This window comes from Peromyscus eremicus, chromosome 5 (assembly GCF_949786415.1).
Source record: "Peromyscus eremicus chromosome 5, PerEre_H2_v1, whole genome shotgun sequence".
Lineage (NCBI taxonomy): Eukaryota > Metazoa > Chordata > Mammalia > Rodentia > Cricetidae > Peromyscus > Peromyscus eremicus.
In genome coordinates, this window is record NC_081420.1 from 39,383,983 (window position 1) to 39,406,759 (window position 22,777).

Genomic DNA, 22,777 nt, shown 5'->3' on the forward strand with positions numbered 1-22,777 from the left:
TGTGTGTATCCAAGCTTCTCCGTTTCTACTGTACTTTTTCCAGCTTCCAAAATGGAAGTTGTCCACGGATTTTGTCTAATAAACAAATAAATAGATAAATAAATAAAGTCTGATTGCTACAGGCAGCTTCTGAACGTTCCTTCATTTATCTGAAGAAGAGGATCTCGGGTAAAGTGAAATGGGACTGAAAGCTGCCTGGGAAGACACTGCTTGCTTCAGCAGTGCTGATCTGTATGATCCCAGGCCTAGGCCTTCAGGAGAGAGTCACCAGAACAGGCAGGGATGGGAGCTACTCATGCGGATCAAACTACCTTCAAAAAGGCCACTGTGCTGAAAGCTTCCTGCTCTCAGCTTTGTTTCAGGGGTAATTTCATTTCTATTCCTGTTAAGGTAAATGTGTTGGTGAGTAAACCTCATCCCTTGTTCAGATGCACCAAGAGGGTACAGCTCCCAGCAGAGCTTTGGAGTGTCTTGTGTTCCATCCCTAGCACTGCCCCGCCCCCTTCCCCCCATGACTCAATTAATCTCCAAACAAGGACCAGGCGGTGTTGGTGCACGCCTCTAATGCCAGCACTTGGGAGGCAGAAGCAGGCAGATCTCTGTGAGTTTGAGGCCCGCCTGGTCTACAGAGTGAGTTCCAGGACAGCTAGGGCTGTAACATAGAGAAACCCTGTCTTGAAAAGCAAGAATGCCCAAACACATGAAAGTTGGGGAACGCATTCAAACCACTGCTCCATCACCTCACAGCACCCAGTACCCCCTTCCTTCCTTCTCTCTTTTCTCAAACACTAGCCACCCTGTGCAGCTTGTCTTATACTGTACTCCTGGGAGGAAAGTCTTCTTTATCTTTGCTTTAAAGAATTAATTTAAGTCAAGCATGGTGACACGTGCCTGCATTCCCAGAACTCAGAAGACAGAGGCAAGGAAACTGTCGTGTTTGAAGGCAGCCTAGACTGCGTAGTCACTTCAAAGGTCAGCCTAGCCTATATAGCAGCACAGTATCTCAGTAAATAGATACATGTGCTCATTTGTGTTCGAGTTTTACTTGTAGAAATTCACAGAAAACATAGTCCAAGCATCCTTTTAAAAATGCAGTGGGGGTGGGGTGGGGTGTGTGTGATATGACTTACCAGATAAAGACACTTGCTCACTGAGCTTGACAACCTGAGTTCAATGCCAGTGACCCACACGGTGGAATGAATTTTCCTCAGATATCCACGTGTTTGTCATACAGTATGTTCACCCATCCACATATACACATACACACGCTAAATACATGACTACATATAATTTAACATGTTAAATGCCTAGGAAAAGTAGACATTTGCATTACTGTGTTTAATGTGTGATGTGTATCCTAATATGTATCTGTAAAATCTCACACAGAATATGTGGAACTGTGTCTCTGAGATTAGAAAGAAAAGGGGTCTCAGAACTGGGTATGGTGGAACATGCTTGTAATATCGGCACTCTGGAGACTGAGTTAGGAGGATGGCAGATTCAATGACAACTTGAGCTACACAGTAAGTTTTAAGGCCCTGTCAAAAAAGGGGCGGGGAGGGGGCAGAGACAAGATCTCTCAGATTTCAATCAGCTCTTCCTCTGCTTCCCTTTGCCTCACTGTATTCAAGGAAAGTGGTCTGTGGGTGTACTAAACAGTCGTTAGACACTTAGGGAGCACCATGTGCCGATCCTCGGTGCTCCCGTTCCAGCCTCTGTATGTCACACCCTGACTAACTGACAAGGAGGGTTATAACCAACAAAGTTATCTTATTTTTACAGGAACAACAGCGTCGAAAAAGAACCAAGCTAATTGGCTGTGGCAGCAAACATCTGCAATCCCAGCACTTGAGAGGGTAGCATCCATCCATCCACCCAGCACTTGGAAGGCGGAGGCAGGAGAACCAAGAGTTCAACAACATCCAGAGCTACAGTTTAAAATCCAGCCTGAGCTGTATGAGACCTCGTCTCAAAATAAAACAAAAGCATAATTTGGACCAGAATCCTGTTCCATACTATCTTGAACATTGTTATAAATGTGCCTACACGCTCACCCTTAAAAGATTCAGGCTTTCACTAGAACTTAGTCCTGGAGCCCTGCTCTCAAATCTGGATGCATACGGAGTTCCTTCGGGGAATGATGGCGCCTTAAAGACCCAGTCATCAGCCAGGGTGACACAGAGCGTTTCTGTCAACAACAGTAATACTAAATTTAAAAATCCTCTCATCAGGTGGCACTCCCAGACATTCTGATTTAATTGGTCAGGAGAGAATTGTTATCCTAAAGTGTTGCCAAATGTATCACCTACGAGCTTTCCCTAATTTCTGCTAATGCTGCTAATGCTTTCTCTAAGAATTCCAGAAATACTATATTTTATTTAAGCCATGGTTCTCACAGTCATGTGGAGGGCCTGTTAGCCACATAATGTGGAGCGGTATCCCCTAAACTTGTTTGAAACCCACAAGTCAGGATTATATGTATTTATGGTGTACAAATGTTCTGATATGCGGAACACTGTGAAAAAGCTGAGTGAAGTTACAAACCATACCTGTTGCCTCACATACTTTTGTAAAATTTCTCAGCAATTGTCAAGTATGTGACACATCGTTACTAACCATATTCTAAACAGCAAAATTTCAGATTCAGTCGGTCTGGGTAGGGCTGAGCGCCTGTACCTACCTGGATATCGAGAGCTGGAAGTTTTACTCACAGTGTAAGGGATTAAACAGTGTTTCGTCAATGGAATTTAAACACTAGAAGCTGTCCCAAAATAAGGTAAGAAAGAAGAAAGAAAAAAGGAATTTCCAGACTAGACACGATGATTCGAGCCTATGAGCCCAGCACTCCGGAAGCTGAAGCCTGTTTGGACTACATAATGAGACTCTTAAATCTCAAAAACTAAAACCAAGGGTGGCGGTGGAGCGGGGTGGAACAGTTTCTAAAGCCCACAGAGCCAGAACGACTTGTCTGCGGTCCTTCGGGCAGTTAGCTGACTGGACCTAAAGCTGTCTGAAAGCAGAGCTCCGGTTCCTTCGACTTCCAGGGAGATTCCAGGGACGTGGTGCCCACGGCTGAGACTGACAGTCTAGAAACAGGTTGCCCCCCGTCTTGAGCTGCGTTTGGAAAATCCGCTGTTGTCGAGGATTGCTATAAGGTACTTCGGGTGGGTTTAGGAGAGAAACGGTTTCTGGTTTTCGGTTTTGTTTTTGTCTCGGAGAAGCTTTTGCCTTTAGCCAGTGCACGCAGCGGTGCACAGGTCGGACTCTCAGCCTCTGGGTGTGCCTGCGGGGAGATCGCCTGCCCGAGGGCCCGGAGGAACAAGTGTGCCGGGAGTGGCAGGCGGGGGAGCACCGACCGGCTTCCCGCGGAGGACCCGGGGCAGGCCAGGCTGCAGCCCGGCCCGCGCTCCGCGCCGGCCAGACGACCGAGAGTTCTGACCTGCTAATCTTTGTCGCTGCCGGAGGGAGCTCACCTAGCTACAGCGAGCACAGTTTATAGCTGAGACAATCTCAAACCTCGAGTGCAGCAAGGCCGAGTGACAAATAGCATTTTTGAAAAGATAGAGCTATAAGTTGAGTGGTGTTTGCAAGTGGGTCAGGATGGCCGAGCGGTCTAAGGCGCTGCGTTCAGGTCGCAGTCTCCCCTGGAGGCGTGGGTTCGAATCCCACTCCTGACAACTTGTTACTTTTTTCCAAATTTCTTCATCGTTCATTCACTTAGGTATTGTGTTTCCTTTTCTTTCTTTAGTAAACATTTTATTTTTCTTTCTTAGTCTATCTTTACAGTAGAAGCACTGTGCACTTACAAGATAGCTTGAAAACTAGTTATTTTAGTATTTTCTATGTCTCTATTCACAAGAAAATTTAAATGAATGTTAATTCTTAATTCATGACTCGTTATCATCACTGATGTCTGCACTCTTACTGCCTAAGTCATCTCACTGGTCTGATTTTTTTTTTGTGGGGGGTGAGGTTTCTTGTTTTGTATTTGTTATAATTACATATACACTTATACTAAGCTAAGATCCTCTGAAGATACAGAACTGGTATGTATGTGTCTGTCTGTCTGCCAGTCTATCTGTCTGTCCATCCGTCCATCCATCCAACTACCTACCTACCTATCATCTATCTACCTATCAACATCTACTGGGATACAAGAAGACAGATAGAGAAAGGCAAATACGCAGAGATTTATCATAAAGGCATGGCTCACAGCTATTGAGGCTGAGAAGTATCATGACCTGCTGTTTGTAAGCTAGAAACAAGGAAGGCAGGTGGGCATGGTTCAGTCCAGGTATGAAGGACTGAAAATCTAGAGAGCAGAGGCTGGAGTCAGTCAGATCATGTAGCTCCCCACCCTCACCACACCTCACTATCCCCTCACCCAGCCTAAGGCTGAATTAAGTCCAACCACACTAGAGAGGGCAATCTACTGAGTTCAGTCACGGAAGTCCCAGAACACTGGAGACCCCATGGCTGCTCCAACTGACATTTAAAATTAACCATCACGTGGTTGATGGTCAGGCATGAGCTGGTCTCTACAGATGCAAGTGAACAGGACATGTTCAGCCCCAGCCCTGAGGAGCAAACAAATTTGTAATAAATTGGCACAAAGACAGGAACTGGGCATGGTGGTGTACACCTGTAAGTTCCCCAGAGGCGAAGGCGGGAAGATCAGAGGTTCAAGGTCATCCTCAGCCAGTCTGAGATACAGAAGACCTTGCACATCACTCAGGAGGCTGAGGCAATCCAGTTGTTACTAGATACAACCGCCAGTCAAAGTTAAACAAAATATTGAAAAGAACCTCTAAGAAAAGAATTTATTTGGGATATTTGGAAATAGACTGTTCTAGTTAGCTTTCTGTTGCTTCGATAAAATGCTGACCAAAAACAACCTGGGAAGGAAAGCGTTTATTTCAAGTTTACTGATTACATACAATTTATCATCAAGGGAAGTCAGTGCCGACTTTCTCCTGGAGACAGAAACTGAAGCAGAGACCATGGAGGAGCAATGCTTACTGCCTTGGTCCCCCAAACATCTACCCAGGGGTGGCACTGCCCACAATATGACGGGAACTCCCACATCATCATTAATTAATCATGCCCACAAGCTAGTCTGCTGGAGGCAATTCTTCAGTTGAGGTTCCTAGTGTCTGTCAAATTGGCAAAAACTAATCATCACAAAGACTAAAATGTAAAACATGGTATACACGAACAGGCCAGGGTAGCTTTTGGTAAATCTGAAAATAGAGAAAATGTTGGCAGTTCTCTTAGGACAGAGAAATCCATATACATTGTTACGACAGAAAGTTCATTGGCAGTGTGCAAACTGAAGTTCACTCAAGAAAGGTCACATGCTTGTGTTGAAGATTGTGATTAGTCGTCTGTGGTTTGGGGAGTTGGCATGTTAAAGATCAAGTAACAAAATGAACGTGGGCTATCTTTAGTACCCTTAATAACCATTTATCAACCACTTTCTGTACTGACCAATGAATGCATTAAATTAGGAGAGCATTAGCTTTCATCAACCCCAAAGCTAAGAATGACATCAGATGACATTTGAAATCTATGACAGAGATTCCCCCCAATTTGATGTAATTGGCTTCCCTGATGCCCACTAAGGCATCTGTGGTAAGGACATTGGTTAATGACTTTTGCTACCACTGTCCTGTGACTGTAAAATGTTCATGTCCACTTTCACAAAGTTCAGGGAAACCTGAGTCCCTGCTCCAAGGCCATGGTTACTCACATTCTGCTCAGAATAAACTACCTTGTACTTCCTTTGGAGCAAGAGCTGTGCTTATATCAAGTGCTGATGGGAACTCACCCTGCTGTGGTGAGCTCCTGGCAGCAGTAACTAGGTAAAGCTTTAAGATCAGAACTGGCAGGCAGTTAGTTCTATTGGCAATTAGTGAGGGGGGGGGGAAATATAGTCTTAAGTAAAGGCAGGCTGTTTGGATGAGCTGGCCAAGTGGGGCGGCCCCTGGAAAAACATTTTGTGATCTTAACATGCCACGCCTCTGAGCTTTGTATTAGACCTGCTATATAAAAATGGTGCCCAAGTGCTCAGTTTCCGCTGCACTCAGCCTGGGGTACCTGAATGCTGTCTGTGCAGTCTGCCAGGGGCAGATGAGGCAGGTTTGGTGAGAGGAGGAGACCGCGGTATGTTGTAACTGGAGGGTAGCCTTTACTCCGAGGATGGACAAAAGGAGTTTGTGGGCAGAGAGAAAAATCTGACAAATCAGAGAATTTGCCTTCTCACAGCCGTTACTGCTTATAACAGTGGGGGTCAGGAAGTGTCACTACCTCCTCAGCTGTCCCTCAGAGCGTCAGGATGCTCTGTTCCCACAAAACCAACAAAGCCAAGCACATGGAATTTCTGTGCCAAATGCTAGGAGCTGGGTCTTGGGAAGCGAGTAAGGGGTTGGCAGCTACTCAGTGAACTCCTCTTTCCCTGGTCTTGGTGAGAACACTCAGCTAAGAGTAAAAATACATTTTTTTCTTTCTTTTTTCAGGCTTCTCAATTTCTTCATACTGCAAAATTTGGGCTCCCCACTCCTACATCTTCTTCATGTCTCCATGTTTCAGAGTGTCACTCACTCTGTTGACAAGTGACCATAGAGATGTTTTCCTGGACAGGTTTTCAGATGTTCCTTTCCAATAAGTTCTGGTCACAATACAGATTTGAAGTGAATCTTGGCTTATTTATATGGCTGTCAGAGGTGCTATGGGGCTTTCCACAACAGATTTATCAATCATTTCAAAACCAGTTTTTTTTTTTTTTTTTAAATAAACAAATTAAAAAAAAAAACATTTCGGGGAGACTGTGAGAGTACACCCATTCAAGATTCCGGAGAAAGAAAATAGAATAGCCAGAGGTCCTGTAGTTCTTGTTTTCTGTCTGCTTTCCCTGATAATTTTTTGTGTTTGCTTGGGGAGTTGGGGGCACGACGACACTACTAAGAAATGCATAAATTTGTCCTTAAAGAAATAACCTTAGCTTTTGCTATTATAAATTTTTTTTTTTTTTTTGTAAAATAGAACCCACTTCCCAATCTGCATAAATACTTACGTGGGGGGCGTGCGCGTGCAGTGCATGAAGATGACTTTGATGTTACACGTGAACGGACCAGAGTTTCACCGAACACCGGAAAAACCACAAAAAGGCCCCGCTGGGATTCGAACCCAGGATCTCCTGTTTACTAGACAGGCGCTTTAACCAGCTAAGCCACGGAGCCCGCACGCGTCTTGGTCTTCAAATCAACAAAGAAAAGGAATGAACCTTGCTTTTGTTGTATGTTTTCACCCGCTTTTTATTGAAGATGGTCCAGGCAGTTCTTCAAATCTTAAAAATGGTCTCGGCTACACGTCTAAGACCTAAGAAACTGCTCAGCTGCGAGAAGACTGAGTCCTGGTCCGGGTGGGTTGAGAGAAGTACGGATGCAGGCTGGATGCACAAGAAGGACGCTGTCTCCAAGGGTAACACCTCTGCAGCTCATCAACACGCTGATAAAAGTATCTCCGAGGCACTAAGGAAAAGCGAGTAGGCAGGGCGCTCAAAACGTACGTATTACGTGTGTGTGTGTGTGTGTGTGTGTGTGTGTGTGTGTGACACTTACGCTCCCAACCCCCAAACGGTCCATGCAGCAAGCAAGCTTTTTTTATTTTATGATTTGTAAGTTAAACTGAAATTTAAGATTTTGATCATTCTTTAAGTGTCCCCACCTTCCCCCGCCCCCCTGTAAATTTAGGTTTCATCTACCTCCTTCTTGGTTCTAAAATTGACGAAAAGAATTCCAAACACAAGTCTTAAAATTTTAAGACTTCATATCAACAGCCCATTCTTGGAAAGGCATAAAGGAGAGGCCCGTGTTCAACAGCTCTGGAGGGAAAGCCTTATGTTTGTCCAAAGGGTCTGATTTGATAAAAGGTCGAGGAAAGAGCATTTGCAACTTTTCTGTATTGTCCCCAGAGCTGTGTATTTGTGCCCGCTTCCAACCTGCTCAGTTCTCTGTTCGAATAAACCCATCTTTGAAGCGTAATTCAAACAAAAGAAAACAGTTTACAAACGGTTGTCATCGTTGTGAAAGTAACTTCACAAATGAAACCTGCAGTTACAGTTGGTTGGGTTTCATAAGACCTATTGTCCCAGAGATGATGCTAAAGTCAACATTTCAACAGTTCTAAACTTGATAGTTGAAGGATTTGTCACACGGTAAGACAGCCAGCCATTGGATGACAAAGGTGGGGGGCAGTGAAGGTCGGTGAGTACTAGGGTTCTTACTTTCATTAGAAGATTCGTGAACTACGAACTCTGTGATCTATGGACTTGAAGAAATAAGCATCTGTTTCTTTCACATCTGAGAGTGGAGACAGGAGAGAGCTCTGTGTCACATGCTGCTCACATTGAGGAAAAGAAGAGAGGCAGACAGCAGTCTCCCTTATGCTTTGGAGCAAAACCAGAGGACAGTCCATTGAGACACAGAGGGTACGAGTTCATCACAGTGTCAGCTTGGCCAAGCTGAAATGCCCAGTTATGTACTAAACACTGATGTTGCTGGACATGGTGGGTTCACTTAGAGCCCAGGCTACTCAGCAGACAGGCTGCAGAAGTTTTAATCCTATCCATCATGTAAGGCAGTTAACAATGTATTCTTCTGCATTTGGCTTCTCTGACTAATACAGTCACTGATTGAAAGCTGGATCTCTCTCTCTCTCTCTCTCTCTCTCTCTCTCTCTCTCTCTCTCTCTCTCTCTCTCACACACACACACACACACACACACACACACACACACTAGACCCAAATAAAATTCACCCAATACCTTGCTGTGGACATGGTTCAGTAAATTGAGACAGCCAGGAAAGGCCTTGACATTTTGCAAAATGAAGGGAGTTTTTATAGATTAAAAACAAAAGGACAGGGCATGTGGACAGAGCATCCAGTCTTCTGGGTTAAAGCTATTCTGGACACAGTTGATAGCTTTCAGAGATGCCCTAGGATCTAGGCCCATCCCTGTGTGTGATGGGATTAAACAGGACCTGGAGGCACAGGACTTTGCCTCATTACTAAAAATCCAAGCACACAAACGTATATACTTTGGTTGGTTGGTTGGAGACAGAGTCTCTGGTAGAAAAATGGTTGGAGCTTGCTTGCTAAGGCAGGATCAAAAGACGACCTTAATTAACCCCAACCCTCCTACCTCCACCTCCTCAATGCTGGAAGTGTGACCGTGTGCTCCTGTGACTTTGTGTTGGTGACATACTTCAACATAATTGGTTTCTTTTCGAAATCTTTTTTCCATTTATATATAATAGCATCATTCTGAGATGGAGTGGAAAAAAGCACCAAATTATTTAGGGGTCTGTGTACAAAACCTGATGAGAAAGAGCCATGTTTTTTTTTGTTTTGTTTTGTTTTTGTTTTTGTTTTTTAGGAGAAAGCGTTAAGTAGGATTCCCTTAATACTTTAGGTCTAAAAACACTCGCCTGCGCTTATGTTAGGAGTTGTTGACACTGTATGACCAAACCTATATAGTTTTTTAATCTCAACATGTATAGTCTCAACATTAAGCAGTTCAATTCTGTTTAACAGACCTTGATTTATTTACAGTGCATGAATAGAACACATAAAAAGACTGAAACACAGGTATGAAAATAATCCTTGCTTAGAAGCTATCCAAATGTGTACCAGAATTGACAGTCCCTGGAAAGGCATCATACTGGGCAGTGCCTATTGCCATTTCGTTTGGTAAATATTTGGGGTCGGGGGCATCAGGGCACACTATGACATGTTCCATTTTCCTCCCTTGTATTATTTCTCCTCCATATCCATCACAGTTTTATTTAGAGCTTTAGTGTCTGTGTCAGAACTGTCGTGTTATTTTTTAGAGGGCACGGGAGGATCCGTTTTCTTCGCTATTTTATCTCCCGTGCATCCAGCAGTGTTGGTTGAATGAATGCGAGTGTGAATAGAAAAGCGACATGGGGACACCTCTCACTACCTTTTTTCTGGGGGTAGGAGGGTGGGATGAGTAGGTGGGGCAGAAACAAACCTAGGAGGGAGTAAAGATAATGATCTTTCCTAAACTAAACCTAAACCAGGAGGGCAGGGCAATGGTAAGCATGGAGAACAGCGTAACTAGTTCTCTGCCCCACCCAAGGACCTACGTGTGCAGGGCCAGTGGCGCAATGGATAACGCGTCTGACTACGGATCAGAAGATTCCAGGTTCGACTCCTGGCTGGCTCGGAATGCGCTGTGTTTTTTCTTGGCCTCTCGGAAATTTAATGAAGAAAATCCATACACGTCTGAGATTGTCTGTAACAAAACAAAATAAGAAACAAGAAGATCACACTGAGGTCATCATTTTTCATTGTTTTTCTTTTGGAGTTTTTTTTCACCCTGTAACCCAGGGTGTTGGAATTCGCAGCAAGCCTCCTCCCACAACCTCCCTTACAGCTCATCGTTTCTTTGTAGACCAAATTCCGCGTCCGACCATGCGGTGGCGCCACCACCGTATCTGCGGAGCGGTGATCTCCTGGCCGGGCTGCCTCGCTAGTCCATTTTGGCTGTAGGATGATTTTTAAGCAACCTCTTAAGCCATTAAAACCTGTTCAGAGCAGTTAATTTTAATAACAAGGGTAATTTGGAGAGATTATTGAAGCTTCTGATTAATTCTTTCCTATTCAGTCGTTTGTAGAATAGAATTTGGTTTCAGGCGCGGGTTATGAGACGCGATCTTTGTGTTTCTCCCGCTTTCTCGGGTTTAAACACGCGCGACACCCTCACAAACCATCATCAGACTCAGCCGCGGAGGCGAATCACACCGAGAGAACACCTCAAGGCGAGACCCATCACCCGCCCGGTTTCCGTAGTGTAGTGGTTATCACGTTCGCCTCACACGCGAAAGGTCCCCGGTTCGAAACCGGGCGGAAACACACGGCTCTCCTTTTTAATACTAGAATGGAACTGATTCCAAATAATTTTCCTCAATTATACTCTCCTTTCCCTCCAGTGTGCAGCTTGAAGCTACTGCACTGGGCGGATCCTATTTTCCCACACCCAAGCCTATACCCCTTTCAATAAGCTGGGACCCCTTCTCCGTGTCCACACTAGCTGCCGGAAGAGCGTTCGCGGCTCCTTCCGGTCCCCGCGCGGCTGGGTAGTCCACCGCCCAGGATCGCCCCCTCCGCCGACTCGGGTAAGTGCGTGGCAGCCTCCGCGGGCGGACCTCGGCGAGGACAGTCAAAGAAGCCTCGGCGCTCCCACAAGTGCTCTCGTGAAGGCAGAACCGGGAAAAGGCCGTCGCAGGCCCGACGTCGGCCCGGGAGGACAGGGAAGCGCGAGCCGAGGGCCGTTTGGCGGGATGCCCTAGGCGCTGCGGAGCCCACCCCTGCCGGTTCCGTTCCGAGGGGACCGAAGGACCCTGTCTCCCTACAGGTCGTCCCTCCCACCTAGCCAAAAAGAAAGGCTTCTGGGCGTGAAGGTTCACACCAGTAACCGCAGACACTTGGAAGGTTGAGGCAGGAGGATTGCTGTGAGTGCAAGGCATCCCTGGGCTACAGAGTGAGACTGTCTAAAACAAACCAAAAGTAAAGGCAGATCCCCAAGTTCAGAAATAGATCAATGGAACCCCGCGAGCGTGCAGAGATCCCAGGGATGGAGAGAGACTAGAACTGCCTAGAACTCCCAGAAATCCAGTTCAGCAACCCTCAGGGAAGCAAAAAGATACTGCGAAAATGGTGTTGCATGCGTTTGCTGGAGATTTGGTGGGAATGAGAGGACGGGGTGTAGTCCATGGGCACCTCAGCCAGACTTGCTGCGGGAAAACAAAACAAAAACTGGACAAAACCTCAAAATGAGCCTAATCCGAGATATGCCATTAGCTCTCACTGTTTGCCTCCTTTAGTAGTCCTAAGGCTGCCATAGCAACATTCCGCCAAACTGGTGCATCTAACAAGAGAAACGGGTCTCTCAGTTCTGGGGGCAAAAATCCACGGACTAGGTGTCAGCAGGCTTCACCTCGTCTGAGACTTCTTTGTGTGGACAGGCACTTTTTCACCATGTCCTCACAAAATCACCTCGCAGTCTATGTTTTCCGTATTCTAATCTCTTCCTATGAGTACACAGCTAAGATTGGATGAGGGACCCCCGAGTGACCACATTTTACCATCTTTATCGATTTAAAGACCCATATCCAAACTGAGGAGGACACCCACAGTCACATTCTGGGATGCTTTGGGTTAGGATTGTAGCATATCCGTGTAGGGGGGAGCACAAGTCAACTCATTACATTTCCACTTGTCCAAGATCGGAAGTCACATTTCCTCAAAAAAAAAAAAAAAAAAAAAAAAAAAAAAAAAAAAAAAAAAAATTGTAGCGCAACTCGTGTCCTCATTTGTCATTTACATGTGTTTATTGTAGAAGAAAATACTATTGCTTTTTATTTCACTTGGCTAAAGCTATTTCTGCCAGTTAATGTAAACTTCACAAGTCTTTTTTTTCCAGATGAAAAAAATGCAAATTTTCTTAGATTAAAAAGTATATCCAATGGACTGTGGTAGTTTATGCCTTTAATCCCAGCACTGGAAAAGCTGAGGCAGGAGGCTCACCTTTGAGGCTAGCCTGGGCTACTGAATGAGACACTATTTCAAAAGAAGGTTAAAGCTAATATTCTTATTCCTTCTTCCTGGTAACTGGTGGCGGGGGGGGGGTGAGGGGGGGATACTGTTCTATATTATAAAATTATGTGGAATTAGCAATTTGAATGGGAATGTATCTCTTGCCTAGCACAAGTCTGACCTTGGCTTTGATGAAGGGGCGGGGAGGAGAGGAGAGAGATTAAGTTAAATTGGAGCTAGGTGGTGGTGGTGGTGGTGGTGGTGGTGGTGGTGGCGGCGGCGGCGGCGGCGGCGGCACACGCCTTTAATCCTAACACCCAGGAGGCAGAGGCAGGTGGATTTCTGTGAGTTTGAAGCCAGGATGGTCTACAGTGCGAGATCCAGGACAGCCAGGGCTACACAGACAAACCCTGTCTGAAAAACAAAAACAAAAACAAACAAACAAACAAACAAAAAACCAGGAACTTGGAGGAGAAAAGCCCAGTTCTTTACAAGTGAATGTAAGTGAGTGATTAAAATGTTCTTGAAGCATTTATCTTTTTTTTTTCAAGGTAAACAAAAAGCTTAAGTATTTTATTTGTTTGCAACTAAGCTTGTTAACATTATATAATGAAAATGTACAAAGAATAATGTTGCAGTTTTTGCTTAGATTTAAATCAAAGACATTCATTAATAAGGAATCTTCAAATGTGAATACCCCAGAAATGTCCGTCAGCCATCCATCTCAACAACTGTCTCTGAATATCAACTTACTTTTGAAGGTACTGGCAAACATTTGAATCAAAACTCAAGAGTTTTCCAAAATAAAACCGTAATTAATAAAACTATTCTATATTCAAACTAAAACAATTTTAATAAACTTTCCTTTCCAAAACAATAGTAAAGGAAACAAGGCATTTTGTAAAATGTGGTCCTGAACAAGTCACAGTAAAAATAAATGTGTTCTTAACTCCCACCTTCTCAACCGAGGCTGCTCTCTGCTCACAGCCTCAGGACCTAGGCAAACAACAGCCAACAAGCAACTTCGGCAGGGAGCTGTCAAAACCAAGCTCTAGCAGTTGAACATGGAGACCTTAGGGGAGTTTGGGGGACCCTGGACAAAAGATCCAGATCCTTGCTGAAACCGAGGAGAAGGTGAAGTATCTCCTCCCATGGAGCAGCTCTGCAAGGCCCGGCCCAGCCCTGCACTTCCCAGTGATGTTCCGCTCCAGGGGAAAACTGTTCCCTAGAGAAGTTCAGTGTCCACGGAGCTCCTTGACTGTATGAAGGAGGTGAGCGCACACTCCACAGGGTATTTTAAGGCTTGGAGTCAAAAGTGTTTTCCAGCACAGCTAGTTAGAGTCTGTGTGCTGATGGCCCATCTCCAGTTTGTTCTAACCTCTCAAAAAAAAAAAAAAAAAGAAAAAAAAAAAAAAAGAAAAGAAAAGAGAGAGAAAAAAGAATTGTTTTAGTCCTAAGACTTTAAAAGTGGTTGATAAGTCTTAGTAAAATGATTGTCTGTCTAGATAATGTATTGCCTTTCTCATACCTCTAAAAGTCAGTTTTGTATTTTTCACTATCTGTGGAGTTCATAAAATCACAGGTAAGAATTATCTGCTAGGCAATAACTACTTTTTCTCAACATGTACGAGCAAGTATTTTTAATAATTTTATATTTTATTATTAATCAAATAGTTCCTAAACTGCATGTTTTATATTACTAGACATTTTTAGAGATTATTTAAGTTCACAGAAAATTTAAACAAAAAGTTCCTGTATATCACTTTTCCCCTAAAACTGGTTTGGGTTTTGTTGTTTTGTTTTCTGAGACACTTTGTAGCCTACCTTAGCCTCTCCAGTGCTGGGTGCTGGGGCTGAAGATCTGCAAAGTGCCTCCATGCACTTCCATTTTAATTCGTGTGTGTGGGGGGGGGTGGTGAGTCGGGTTTCTCTGTGTAACAGCCCTGGCTCTTCTGGCATCTGCTTTGTTGACCAGATGGATCTGCCTGCCTCTGCCTCCCGAGTGCTGGGATTAATGGCGTGTGCCACCACTGACCAGCCCGGTTTTAATTCTTATTGGTTGAATTTATGTGTATGAATGTGTGCGTGCAGGCAGAGGTCAAAGAGGGTTTCAGATACCACAGAGCTGAAGTTACAGGAACCAAACTCAGGTTTTCTGGAAGAGCCATCTGTCTAGAGCCAACCCTCTAAAATCCAGGGTTGACAAGAGGATGTACTCAGTGTGGATGGGCTCTGTCAACCATTGTACAGCAGCTGCATTTAAAGCGATTCACAGAGCAGTCATTGACGTTCAGATCTCTGTTTCATCTTCTCTTCCTCCCTCCCTCACTCCTCCCCCCCCTCTTCAAGAAGAAGAATTGCTTTACATAATGCAGCATAGTTTTCCAAATATATACTAATTTCACACACTCCCTCCAGCAGTGCGTATATGTTTTGATTGTTCCACATCTTCTGAACCTTTCATATTGTCAGGCAACTTAATTTTCATCAGTTCAGTAGGTGAGAAGCTGTATCCTGTAGCTCCCATAGGTGTGTGTTTCCTGTATCATATATTCTCTATTCATTTATCTAAGTAGTACTTAACACTTTGGGCCATAGACTTTTTTTTGCTAAATTTACATTTTGTGCCTTTTTCATGGATCTACACAAGTTTTTATATATTCTGGATTCTAAACCTTTGTTAGTTATATGTCACAAATATGTTTGCCCAATAGTTTAGTTCTAACACAATTTTGATAATTGCTTCAACCTTATATATGATCAAAATGGATTTAGGTTTGCTATAATCAGTGATAAAAATAAAGAATATAAATTGACACCACTTTGGAAATCAGTATGGTGGTTTCTCAGAAAATTGGGAATCAATCTACCTCAAGACCCAGCTATACCACTCTTGGGCATATACCCAAGGGATGCTCAATCATACCACAAGGACACTTGCTCAACTATGTTCATAGCAGCATTATTCGTAATAGCCAGAACCTGGAAACAACCTAGATGCCCCTCAACCAAAGAATGGATAAAGAAAATGTGGTACATTTACACAATGGAGTATTACTCAGCAGAGAAAAACAATGATATCATGAAATTTGAAGGCAAATGGATGGGACTAGAAAATATCATCCTGAGTGAGGTAACCCAGACTCAGAAGGACAAACATGGTATATACTCACTCATAAGTGGATATTAGATGTAAAACAAATGGTAACCAGACTATAACCCACAGCTCCAGAGAAGCTAGCTAACAAGGAGAACCCTGAGAGGGATGCATGTATCGCCCTGGAAAGGGGAAATAGATGAGATCTCCTGAGTAAACTGGGGGTGAGGTGGAACAATGGAGGGTAGGGGATGGGGAATGAGAACATAGGGGAATGGGAGGTTTGAGCTGGAACAGGGATGGAGTGGGAGAGCAAGGATAAAGATACCATGATAGATGGAGACATCATGGGAATAGAGAGAAACAGGGTGCTAGGGAAGTTCCCAGGAATCCACAAGGATGACACCTACCTTAAACTACTGGCAATATTCAAGAGGGTGCCTGAACTGGGCCTACTCCGTTAATCACTTTGGTGAATACCCTAACTGTCATCATAGAGCCTTCATCCAGTGACTGATGGAAGCAGATGCAGAGATCCACGGCCGGGTGCCAGGCGGAGCTCCAGGGGTCCAGTCGATGACAGAGAAGAGGGATTCTATGAGCAAGGGACATTGAGATCATGATGGGGAAACATACAGAGACAACCAAACCAAACTAATGGGAACTCATGAGCTGTGGACCAATAGCTTTGGTGCCCCCATGGTGCTGGACTAGGCCCTCTGCATAGGTGAGACAGTTATGTAGCTTGATCTGCTTAAGGGGCCCCCTGGCAGTGGGATCAGGATCCGTCCCTGGTGCATGAGTGAGCTTTTTGGAGTCCAGTGCCTATGGTGGGACACCTTATGCAGCCTTGGTGCAGGGGGAGGGACTTAGACCTGTCTCAACTGAATGTACCAGGTTCTGTTGACTCCCCATGGGAGACCTTGCCTTGGAGGAGGTGGGAATGGGGGTGGGTTGGAAGGGAAGGTTGGGGGTATGGGAGGAGGGAGGAGAAGGGGATCTGTGGTTGGTATGTAAAATGAATAGAAAATTTATTAATAATAAAAAATAAAATAAAATCTCTCACTTAAAAAAAAACCCTTTAGTAAAAAAAAAGAATATAAATTGACAAACTGAATCTAATTTTTAAAAACACCTCCAGAAAATATAATGTTAGCTTATGAATTACTAGCTACTTTTCTTATTACAGTAACCACATACCTGAGAAGCAGCAACTTAAGGGAAGGAGGATTTATTTGACTCTTACTTTGGGGGCACAGAGCATGGGGTGAAGGCTTGGTGGGGGGCGGAGCTGACAGTCTTGACAGTGGGCGCTTACTCATATCTGAGAGGACTGGGAGGCCGAGCATCGTCTTTTCTTGGTATTTTACTTGCCATCCACGAGTCACGAGCTTTAGTATAATTTTATTTTTAAGTGTTAAACGGGCTGATTGCTTGGTGGTTCATGTGTTTCGTGTCTTGTTGAAGAATTCCCAGGAGTAGCGTGAGAAAGAAGGCATCCATGGCTGGCCAGCTACGCGCCACGTACCGCTCCCTCCACGCTAAGAGAACAGCCAAAGGACGAAGGGGAGGGATCTGAGCCACAGGCCACAATAGGACCCCGAAAAGACAGGAGAAGAGGGAGACGGGCAGGCAGATGCTGGCAATGGCTGGAACAATCCTGCTTTGAAAACTCACGACGCTTCCAAAGTTCAGCCCCAGGAGGGGAACGACGTCGATGCCAAGGAAAATGGCCCACGCTGTTAGGGACCCTGCGGTTGAAATTACTATTTTTAAAAATCAATCTTTTTCTTCTCCAGTTGTGGAATTTTATTTCTTTTTGAAGTTACATTGTTAGTACATAAAGGCACTTGGTTTTTGTTTGTTTGTTTGTTTTGAGGGGTGGGGGTGAGAGAGATAGCAGTGATGTATTTCAGAAGCTGAACTGAAATGAGGGAAATGGGATTTTTTTTTTTTTTTTTTTTTTTTTTTTTTTTTTAAGATTACTGGTTTCCAAGAAAGGTTCTCTGACATTACATTCATACTTGAAGTTTGGCAGAGAATTGCTATAGAACAGGGACAAAACGTCACAGGCATGACTACCTCAAGTAACAATAATGGGGTTTTCTATGACATCATGATGCTACCACTCAAAAGAACAAAGATTCCTGCCTTCAGTTGGTAAGTCATCCTGTGGAGAACCATGTTAAAATAAGACGATTGCCACAGTACCCACAAAAGACAAGAGCTTTCGAATGGTAGCGTGAGTGTAGAAAGACTCTCACAAAAATCTCCACAGCTGCCCTCCCCCACCCTTAAACACTATAAAGTACACTAATTGTGGACTGTCTGTGTAAGGGAGGATAGGCGCCCGGATGCCTAGCTTTGGGGATTTAAGTAGATGGTCCTGTTATGGTGAGCAAGGTACAGAATACATGAGGAGGAGGGGGATGGGAAGACTGATGGACTCGAGGAGCCTAGGGTAGGAGCCACAGGCCTGGGACAGCAGCACTCAGGAAGATAATTTAGCAAGATCCTCATCCAGTCCAGTGTCCATTACATTGTGAGTTAGAGGCCAGCCGGGGCTACATGGGACCCTATTGGTTAAAATATTAAGGCCACTCCACGTAGTTAAAAAGGGAGGTTTATTTTGTGGGATAACTCACAAGTGAAGGGATAGGTAACAGGGTCTGGGAAAGGTGTAGTGCAATCCGGCTGTGTTCTCTGGAGAACTCTGCTCGGTCTACCTCCAGTATCCAGGGTCCAGGAACCAAGCCAGCCCGCCCATCCGGATCTGGGGTCTTCAGGGTCCTCTCTCAGCCCCGCCAGGCGTGACAGTTACCGAAGCCTCAATGGGGGTTAGAACTTCCAGATCAAAGCCGAAATGGCTACCCACTACATCTCTCCCTTTTATCTAAATAAGAAGGTTCTAACCAAATACAAGACTATATACAAAGGAATGGTTATCAAATATTGTCCAGGAGTAATGAGGGATAATGACCTAGATAAGATGGAACTACAACCAATGTGAACAATATCAAGCAAGAAACACATACTAAAACCCAGAGAAGTCTAGAGCATAGGTAAATGCATGTTGCAAAGATCATTCCAAAAGGTGTCCTATCCTAAAGAACCTGAATCTAATACTTAATACATTGTATCTAAGATATTAAATATATACTAAGTTGTAACTATAACTGCTAGTCTTCATTCCCATCAAAGACCTGAGAAGGAATATAATTGTACCTGAGAAATGGAAGATGGATGCAAGCAACTTTCGGGAATCTTGCGAGAGTAGACCGAGACAGCTGGCAGCCTGGACAGTCACCTAATGTTTCTCAGCATTGTTGGTGCATTCAAATTGGCTACAGGCCTAAAGTATCTGACAGACCATTTTCAGAAGCAGGAATTCTGAAAGACCATCTTACCCTGTCTTGGCAGAGTACAGTGGTCGCTTTCCTTGTGTCCCGCTTGTCCAGAAAGGACAGCATTGCATTTGTACTGTCAGCCGTCGAGGCAAGGGCAGTTCTTTGCCCAGTAGGCCATTTTGTGCCAAGAAGACAAACTTCCAACTGGAAATGTCTTAGAAGCCCAATGTTCTCTTGGGATCAAATTGGTGCTGCCAGGAGCAATTGTGTCTCACGTCAACAGAATTCTAAGTTATTTAAATGCCATATTTTCAGAAATGCAAGCCAGGGCCAGAGAGATGACTCACTGCGTAGATGTGAGGAGCCGATCCTGAGGACCCAAGCTCCACCCTCAGGGCCCTGTTAACAGGGATGGCCGGAGTATCAGTATTTGTCCTTCAGTTCCCCAGCTCCAGTTCACAGAAGACAGCACTAACAGGGCTATGAGACCCTATACATGCAGTGAGCTGTGTCTAGGGAAGGGATTACAAAGTTGGGGATCCCATTTCTTACATAGCCAGCATTATTTTCTAAGGCTGCTCGCTTTGTAATCATCTTGAAAAGAATCTGGAACAAAGAGAAGTCAGATTGTCAATAACAAAACACGAAGATATGAAACTCACAGAGAACTGTCTCCTAACAATGAATTGCTCGCAGTAGTGGGATTTTCTGTGTTTGAAAACAACCAAGCCAATGAACACACAGGTTTAGAGGTTAAGAGAATGGTAGTATGTCTGTTAGTTTAATCCGTTGCCTCTAGTATATGAACTGTTTGCTTCGGGGAGTTGAGGATGATGAACATTATATTATGCTTTACCACATATATACCACTCATATATATATATATATATGTTTTTTTGTGTGTAGTGTGTATATATATCGAATTATGTTTAGTTGAAACCTAACAACGCCCACATTCTATTCCTAGGCTTTACCTAGAACAATATCAACATTCTACATTTAGGCCCAAGCAAAATCACTTTTGCTGGAGTTCGTAAGGGAGCAACTGAGTTGTTTTGGGCTAGCTCTTTGAATATGAAACGAAAGGTGGAGGAGGTGTGGAAGCAACCGTTTATTTAATGATGCTTGGCTTTAGCAGCTTTTGAAAAAATGGAAAGAAAAGATGCTTTGAAATAAGGGTTTTCTCCTTTTTCTCTTATCCTGTACCTGAAAAGCCGGTGACTATTGTCTCTCTGACCATTTCAAGATTTTGTTTTGTAAAGAAAGCAAAAACCAGACACAAACACAAAAACATTCTAAAACTCTCAGTTTCGGAAGGAAAAGGCGCTTTCAAAAATTGGGCTGAATTTCAAAGCACCTATAACAGCTGCTGGGGATGTAGCTCAGTGGTAGAGCGCATGCTTCGCATGTATGAGGCCCCGGGTTCGATCCCCGGCATCTCCAGTTCTGCTTTTTGCAAACGGCACATTTAAAATGTCAAATCAGTGTATATTATGTCCTGAACTATATCTACTTTCTACAGTATTTTTTTTTTTAACTACAGCTAATAGAGCCGGATGTTAGCACCGAGGGGCCTAGAATTACTTTAAAGTATTTTAATATCATTTTATCTGAAATAAATGAATTCGAGAGCGTAGAAAAACACACCCCATGCATGATGAGAAAAGAGAAGCATTCTGGAAATGGTTATTTGTGGTGTACGACTGGCTTTTAGGGCAGAAGTCATATTGTCTTGAAAACAAAAAACGAGGAGAGGATGTCGTTAATCCTGTATTTCCTAGCACAAAAAAATTCAGTATAGAATTGGGGAAACGGGAAGAGTCCAGCTCTTTGAGGGCAAATTCAATTATCTGAATATACAGAGTGTTTTCCAACAGAACCAGAAAAAGAATGCAACATAAACTTGTTATTGTGATTTTGAAGCACAGCTCTCGCCACTGGCCGGTTAGCTCAGTTGGTTAGAGCGTGGTGCTAATAACGCCAAGGTCGCGGGTTCGATCCCCGTACGGGCCAGCCTTCCCTTTTTGCGGGCTCAGTCTCCCGACAACCTTATGATAATTGCGTGAAATTTCCAGAGGGAAAGACAAATTTTGCAAGGATTAGTGTTACAGGACAGTTGCCACAACCTCGAGGCAATGTTTTCCAACAAGTCCATCTCACTACGCAAAATTGTAAGAGATTCTTTTTCCTTGGGGCTCAGTTGCTTCACATTAGACTGGCAGAACAGTCCAGGGCATCTTTCGAGTTGAGTCTGAATTCATTAGAAGGAAAAAGGTCTCATCGCTTGTCGAGTGCTTAAACGCTGCCTCGGAACGGTCTGTAAATAGACTATCCAGTATTGGCATACAAGGTTAGCGTGAGCTGACAACTCAGAGTCTCTGCTGGCGTGAGTTTGGGGCAGGAATCCCATGCCTCTAGAGAAACTTCTTTCTCTCTCTCTTCCTTCCTTCCTTCCTTCCTTCCTTCCTTCTCTTCTTCTTCTCTTCTCTTCTCTTCTCTTCTCTTCTCTTCTCTTCTCTTCTCTTCTCTTCTCTTCTCTACTCTTCTCTCTCTCTCTCTCTCTCTCTCTCTCTCTCTCTCTCTCTTCCTCCCTCCTTTCCTTCCTTTCTTTTTTTATTTAACCTTTGATTTCTCAGGTAAGAAAGGCTAAGCCCCTTTCCAGAATCTGCTTTAGTCTGTCCGAGCATTGATTCGGTGTAGTGAAGCTAGCCGCCCGCCCCTCTCAGTCCATTTCTTGATGTTTTCCTCTCCATTCATCACACCCTTTTTCCTTCTATCTTCTTTCAGGATCCCAATCCTATTAATCTCTACATTCCCTGAACGGCTGGTTTTTCTGTTTATTCGTGAACTCCTGGCTGTATATCTCGGGTAGTGCATTTTTTCACCTGTCGTATTATTGTCCGAAGGAAAATTCCCAGATGAAGTCGCGAGGTCCAGGTGGGTTTGGGGACGGTGCAGGCGGGTTGCTATCCGCCTCCCACTGACACGTGTGGCTCAGTTTCGGGTTTGCTCAGAAATGAGTCCTCCAGACATCCACTAAGTAAATCTGAGAAGGAATTAGATTCTCTGTGTTCTTAATAAACGCCATGGTTGTTTCTCTTACAAGGATGGGTCAAGAGGTGTTTACAGTCTTTAAAGATTACTGAAGGAACGTCCAGAAGACTCAAGTAACCTGGCTCATCGGGAAAAACAAACAAAGCACCACCAAAATTAAAGGCAATGTAAATTATATTTACTAAACACCTACCAGGCAGTATCAAAAAGAATTTGTTAAATAATTAAGAAAACGCAGAGACGGCTGACGCGCACGGCTCGTTGGTCTAGGGGTATGATTCTCGCTTAGGGTGCGAGAGGTCCCGGGTTCAAATCCCGGACGAGCCCAGTTTTTGCCTTCCTGTCACTGGAAGTTTAAATTTAGCCGTACCCTAAATGGTGTCAAGATCACACTCTCTTTTGCAAGTGTTCTTTCCATGCGCTGTTTTCCGCGTTATATCTTGAAATCTCTTCTAATTAAAACCAGTTGCTTTCAGATTTGACTTTCACTTTTTCCTCCAGTGGGTCTCAGAGTCTCGCTAGGCCAGCAAGCCCCGCGCCATCCAAAGTCAGGGGCTCTAAATTCTGCAAAAGCGGTATAGCTGCATGGTACAACGTTCCAGAGCTGCCCGCGGTGATGCCATAATTAGAATTAATTTTTTTAAAGTTACAGATTTTGA

The 22,777-nt window shown here is 44.1% G+C and overlaps 1 long non-coding RNA gene and 7 other non-coding genes across 8 annotated transcripts; 7 read left to right on the top strand and 1 right to left on the bottom strand.

The window, feature by feature from the left end:
* The first annotated feature begins 3,594 nt into the window (after positions 1-3,594).
* On the top strand, positions 3,595-3,677 carry Trnal-cag (transfer RNA leucine (anticodon CAG)). Its single transcript has one exon. It is a non-coding gene; the product is annotated as a tRNA-Leu (tRNA).
* Positions 3,678-7,164: 3,487 nt separating this feature from the next.
* Positions 7,165-7,238, bottom strand: Trnat-agu (transfer RNA threonine (anticodon AGU)). The gene has a single exon. It is a non-coding gene; the product is annotated as a tRNA-Thr (tRNA).
* A 2,937-nt stretch (positions 7,239-10,175) lies between these two features.
* On the top strand, positions 10,176-10,248 carry Trnar-acg (transfer RNA arginine (anticodon ACG)). Its single transcript has one exon. It is a non-coding gene; the product is annotated as a tRNA-Arg (tRNA).
* A 616-nt stretch (positions 10,249-10,864) lies between these two features.
* On the top strand, positions 10,865-10,937 carry Trnav-cac (transfer RNA valine (anticodon CAC)). Its single transcript has one exon. It is a non-coding gene; the product is annotated as a tRNA-Val (tRNA).
* A 6,944-nt stretch (positions 10,938-17,881) lies between these two features.
* On the top strand, positions 17,882-22,595 carry LOC131911342 (uncharacterized). Its single transcript, XR_009379335.1, has 3 exons — positions 17,882-17,954; positions 21,852-22,001; positions 22,171-22,595. It is a non-coding gene; the product is annotated as an uncharacterized LOC131911342 (long non-coding RNA).
* Positions 20,436-20,507, top strand: Trnaa-cgc (transfer RNA alanine (anticodon CGC)). The gene has a single exon. It is a non-coding gene; the product is annotated as a tRNA-Ala (tRNA).
* On the top strand, positions 21,004-21,077 carry Trnai-aau (transfer RNA isoleucine (anticodon AAU)). The gene has a single exon. It is a non-coding gene; the product is annotated as a tRNA-Ile (tRNA).
* Trnap-agg (transfer RNA proline (anticodon AGG)) lies at positions 22,374-22,445 on the top strand. The gene has a single exon. It is a non-coding gene; the product is annotated as a tRNA-Pro (tRNA).
* Positions 22,596-22,777: the final 182 nt, after the last annotated feature.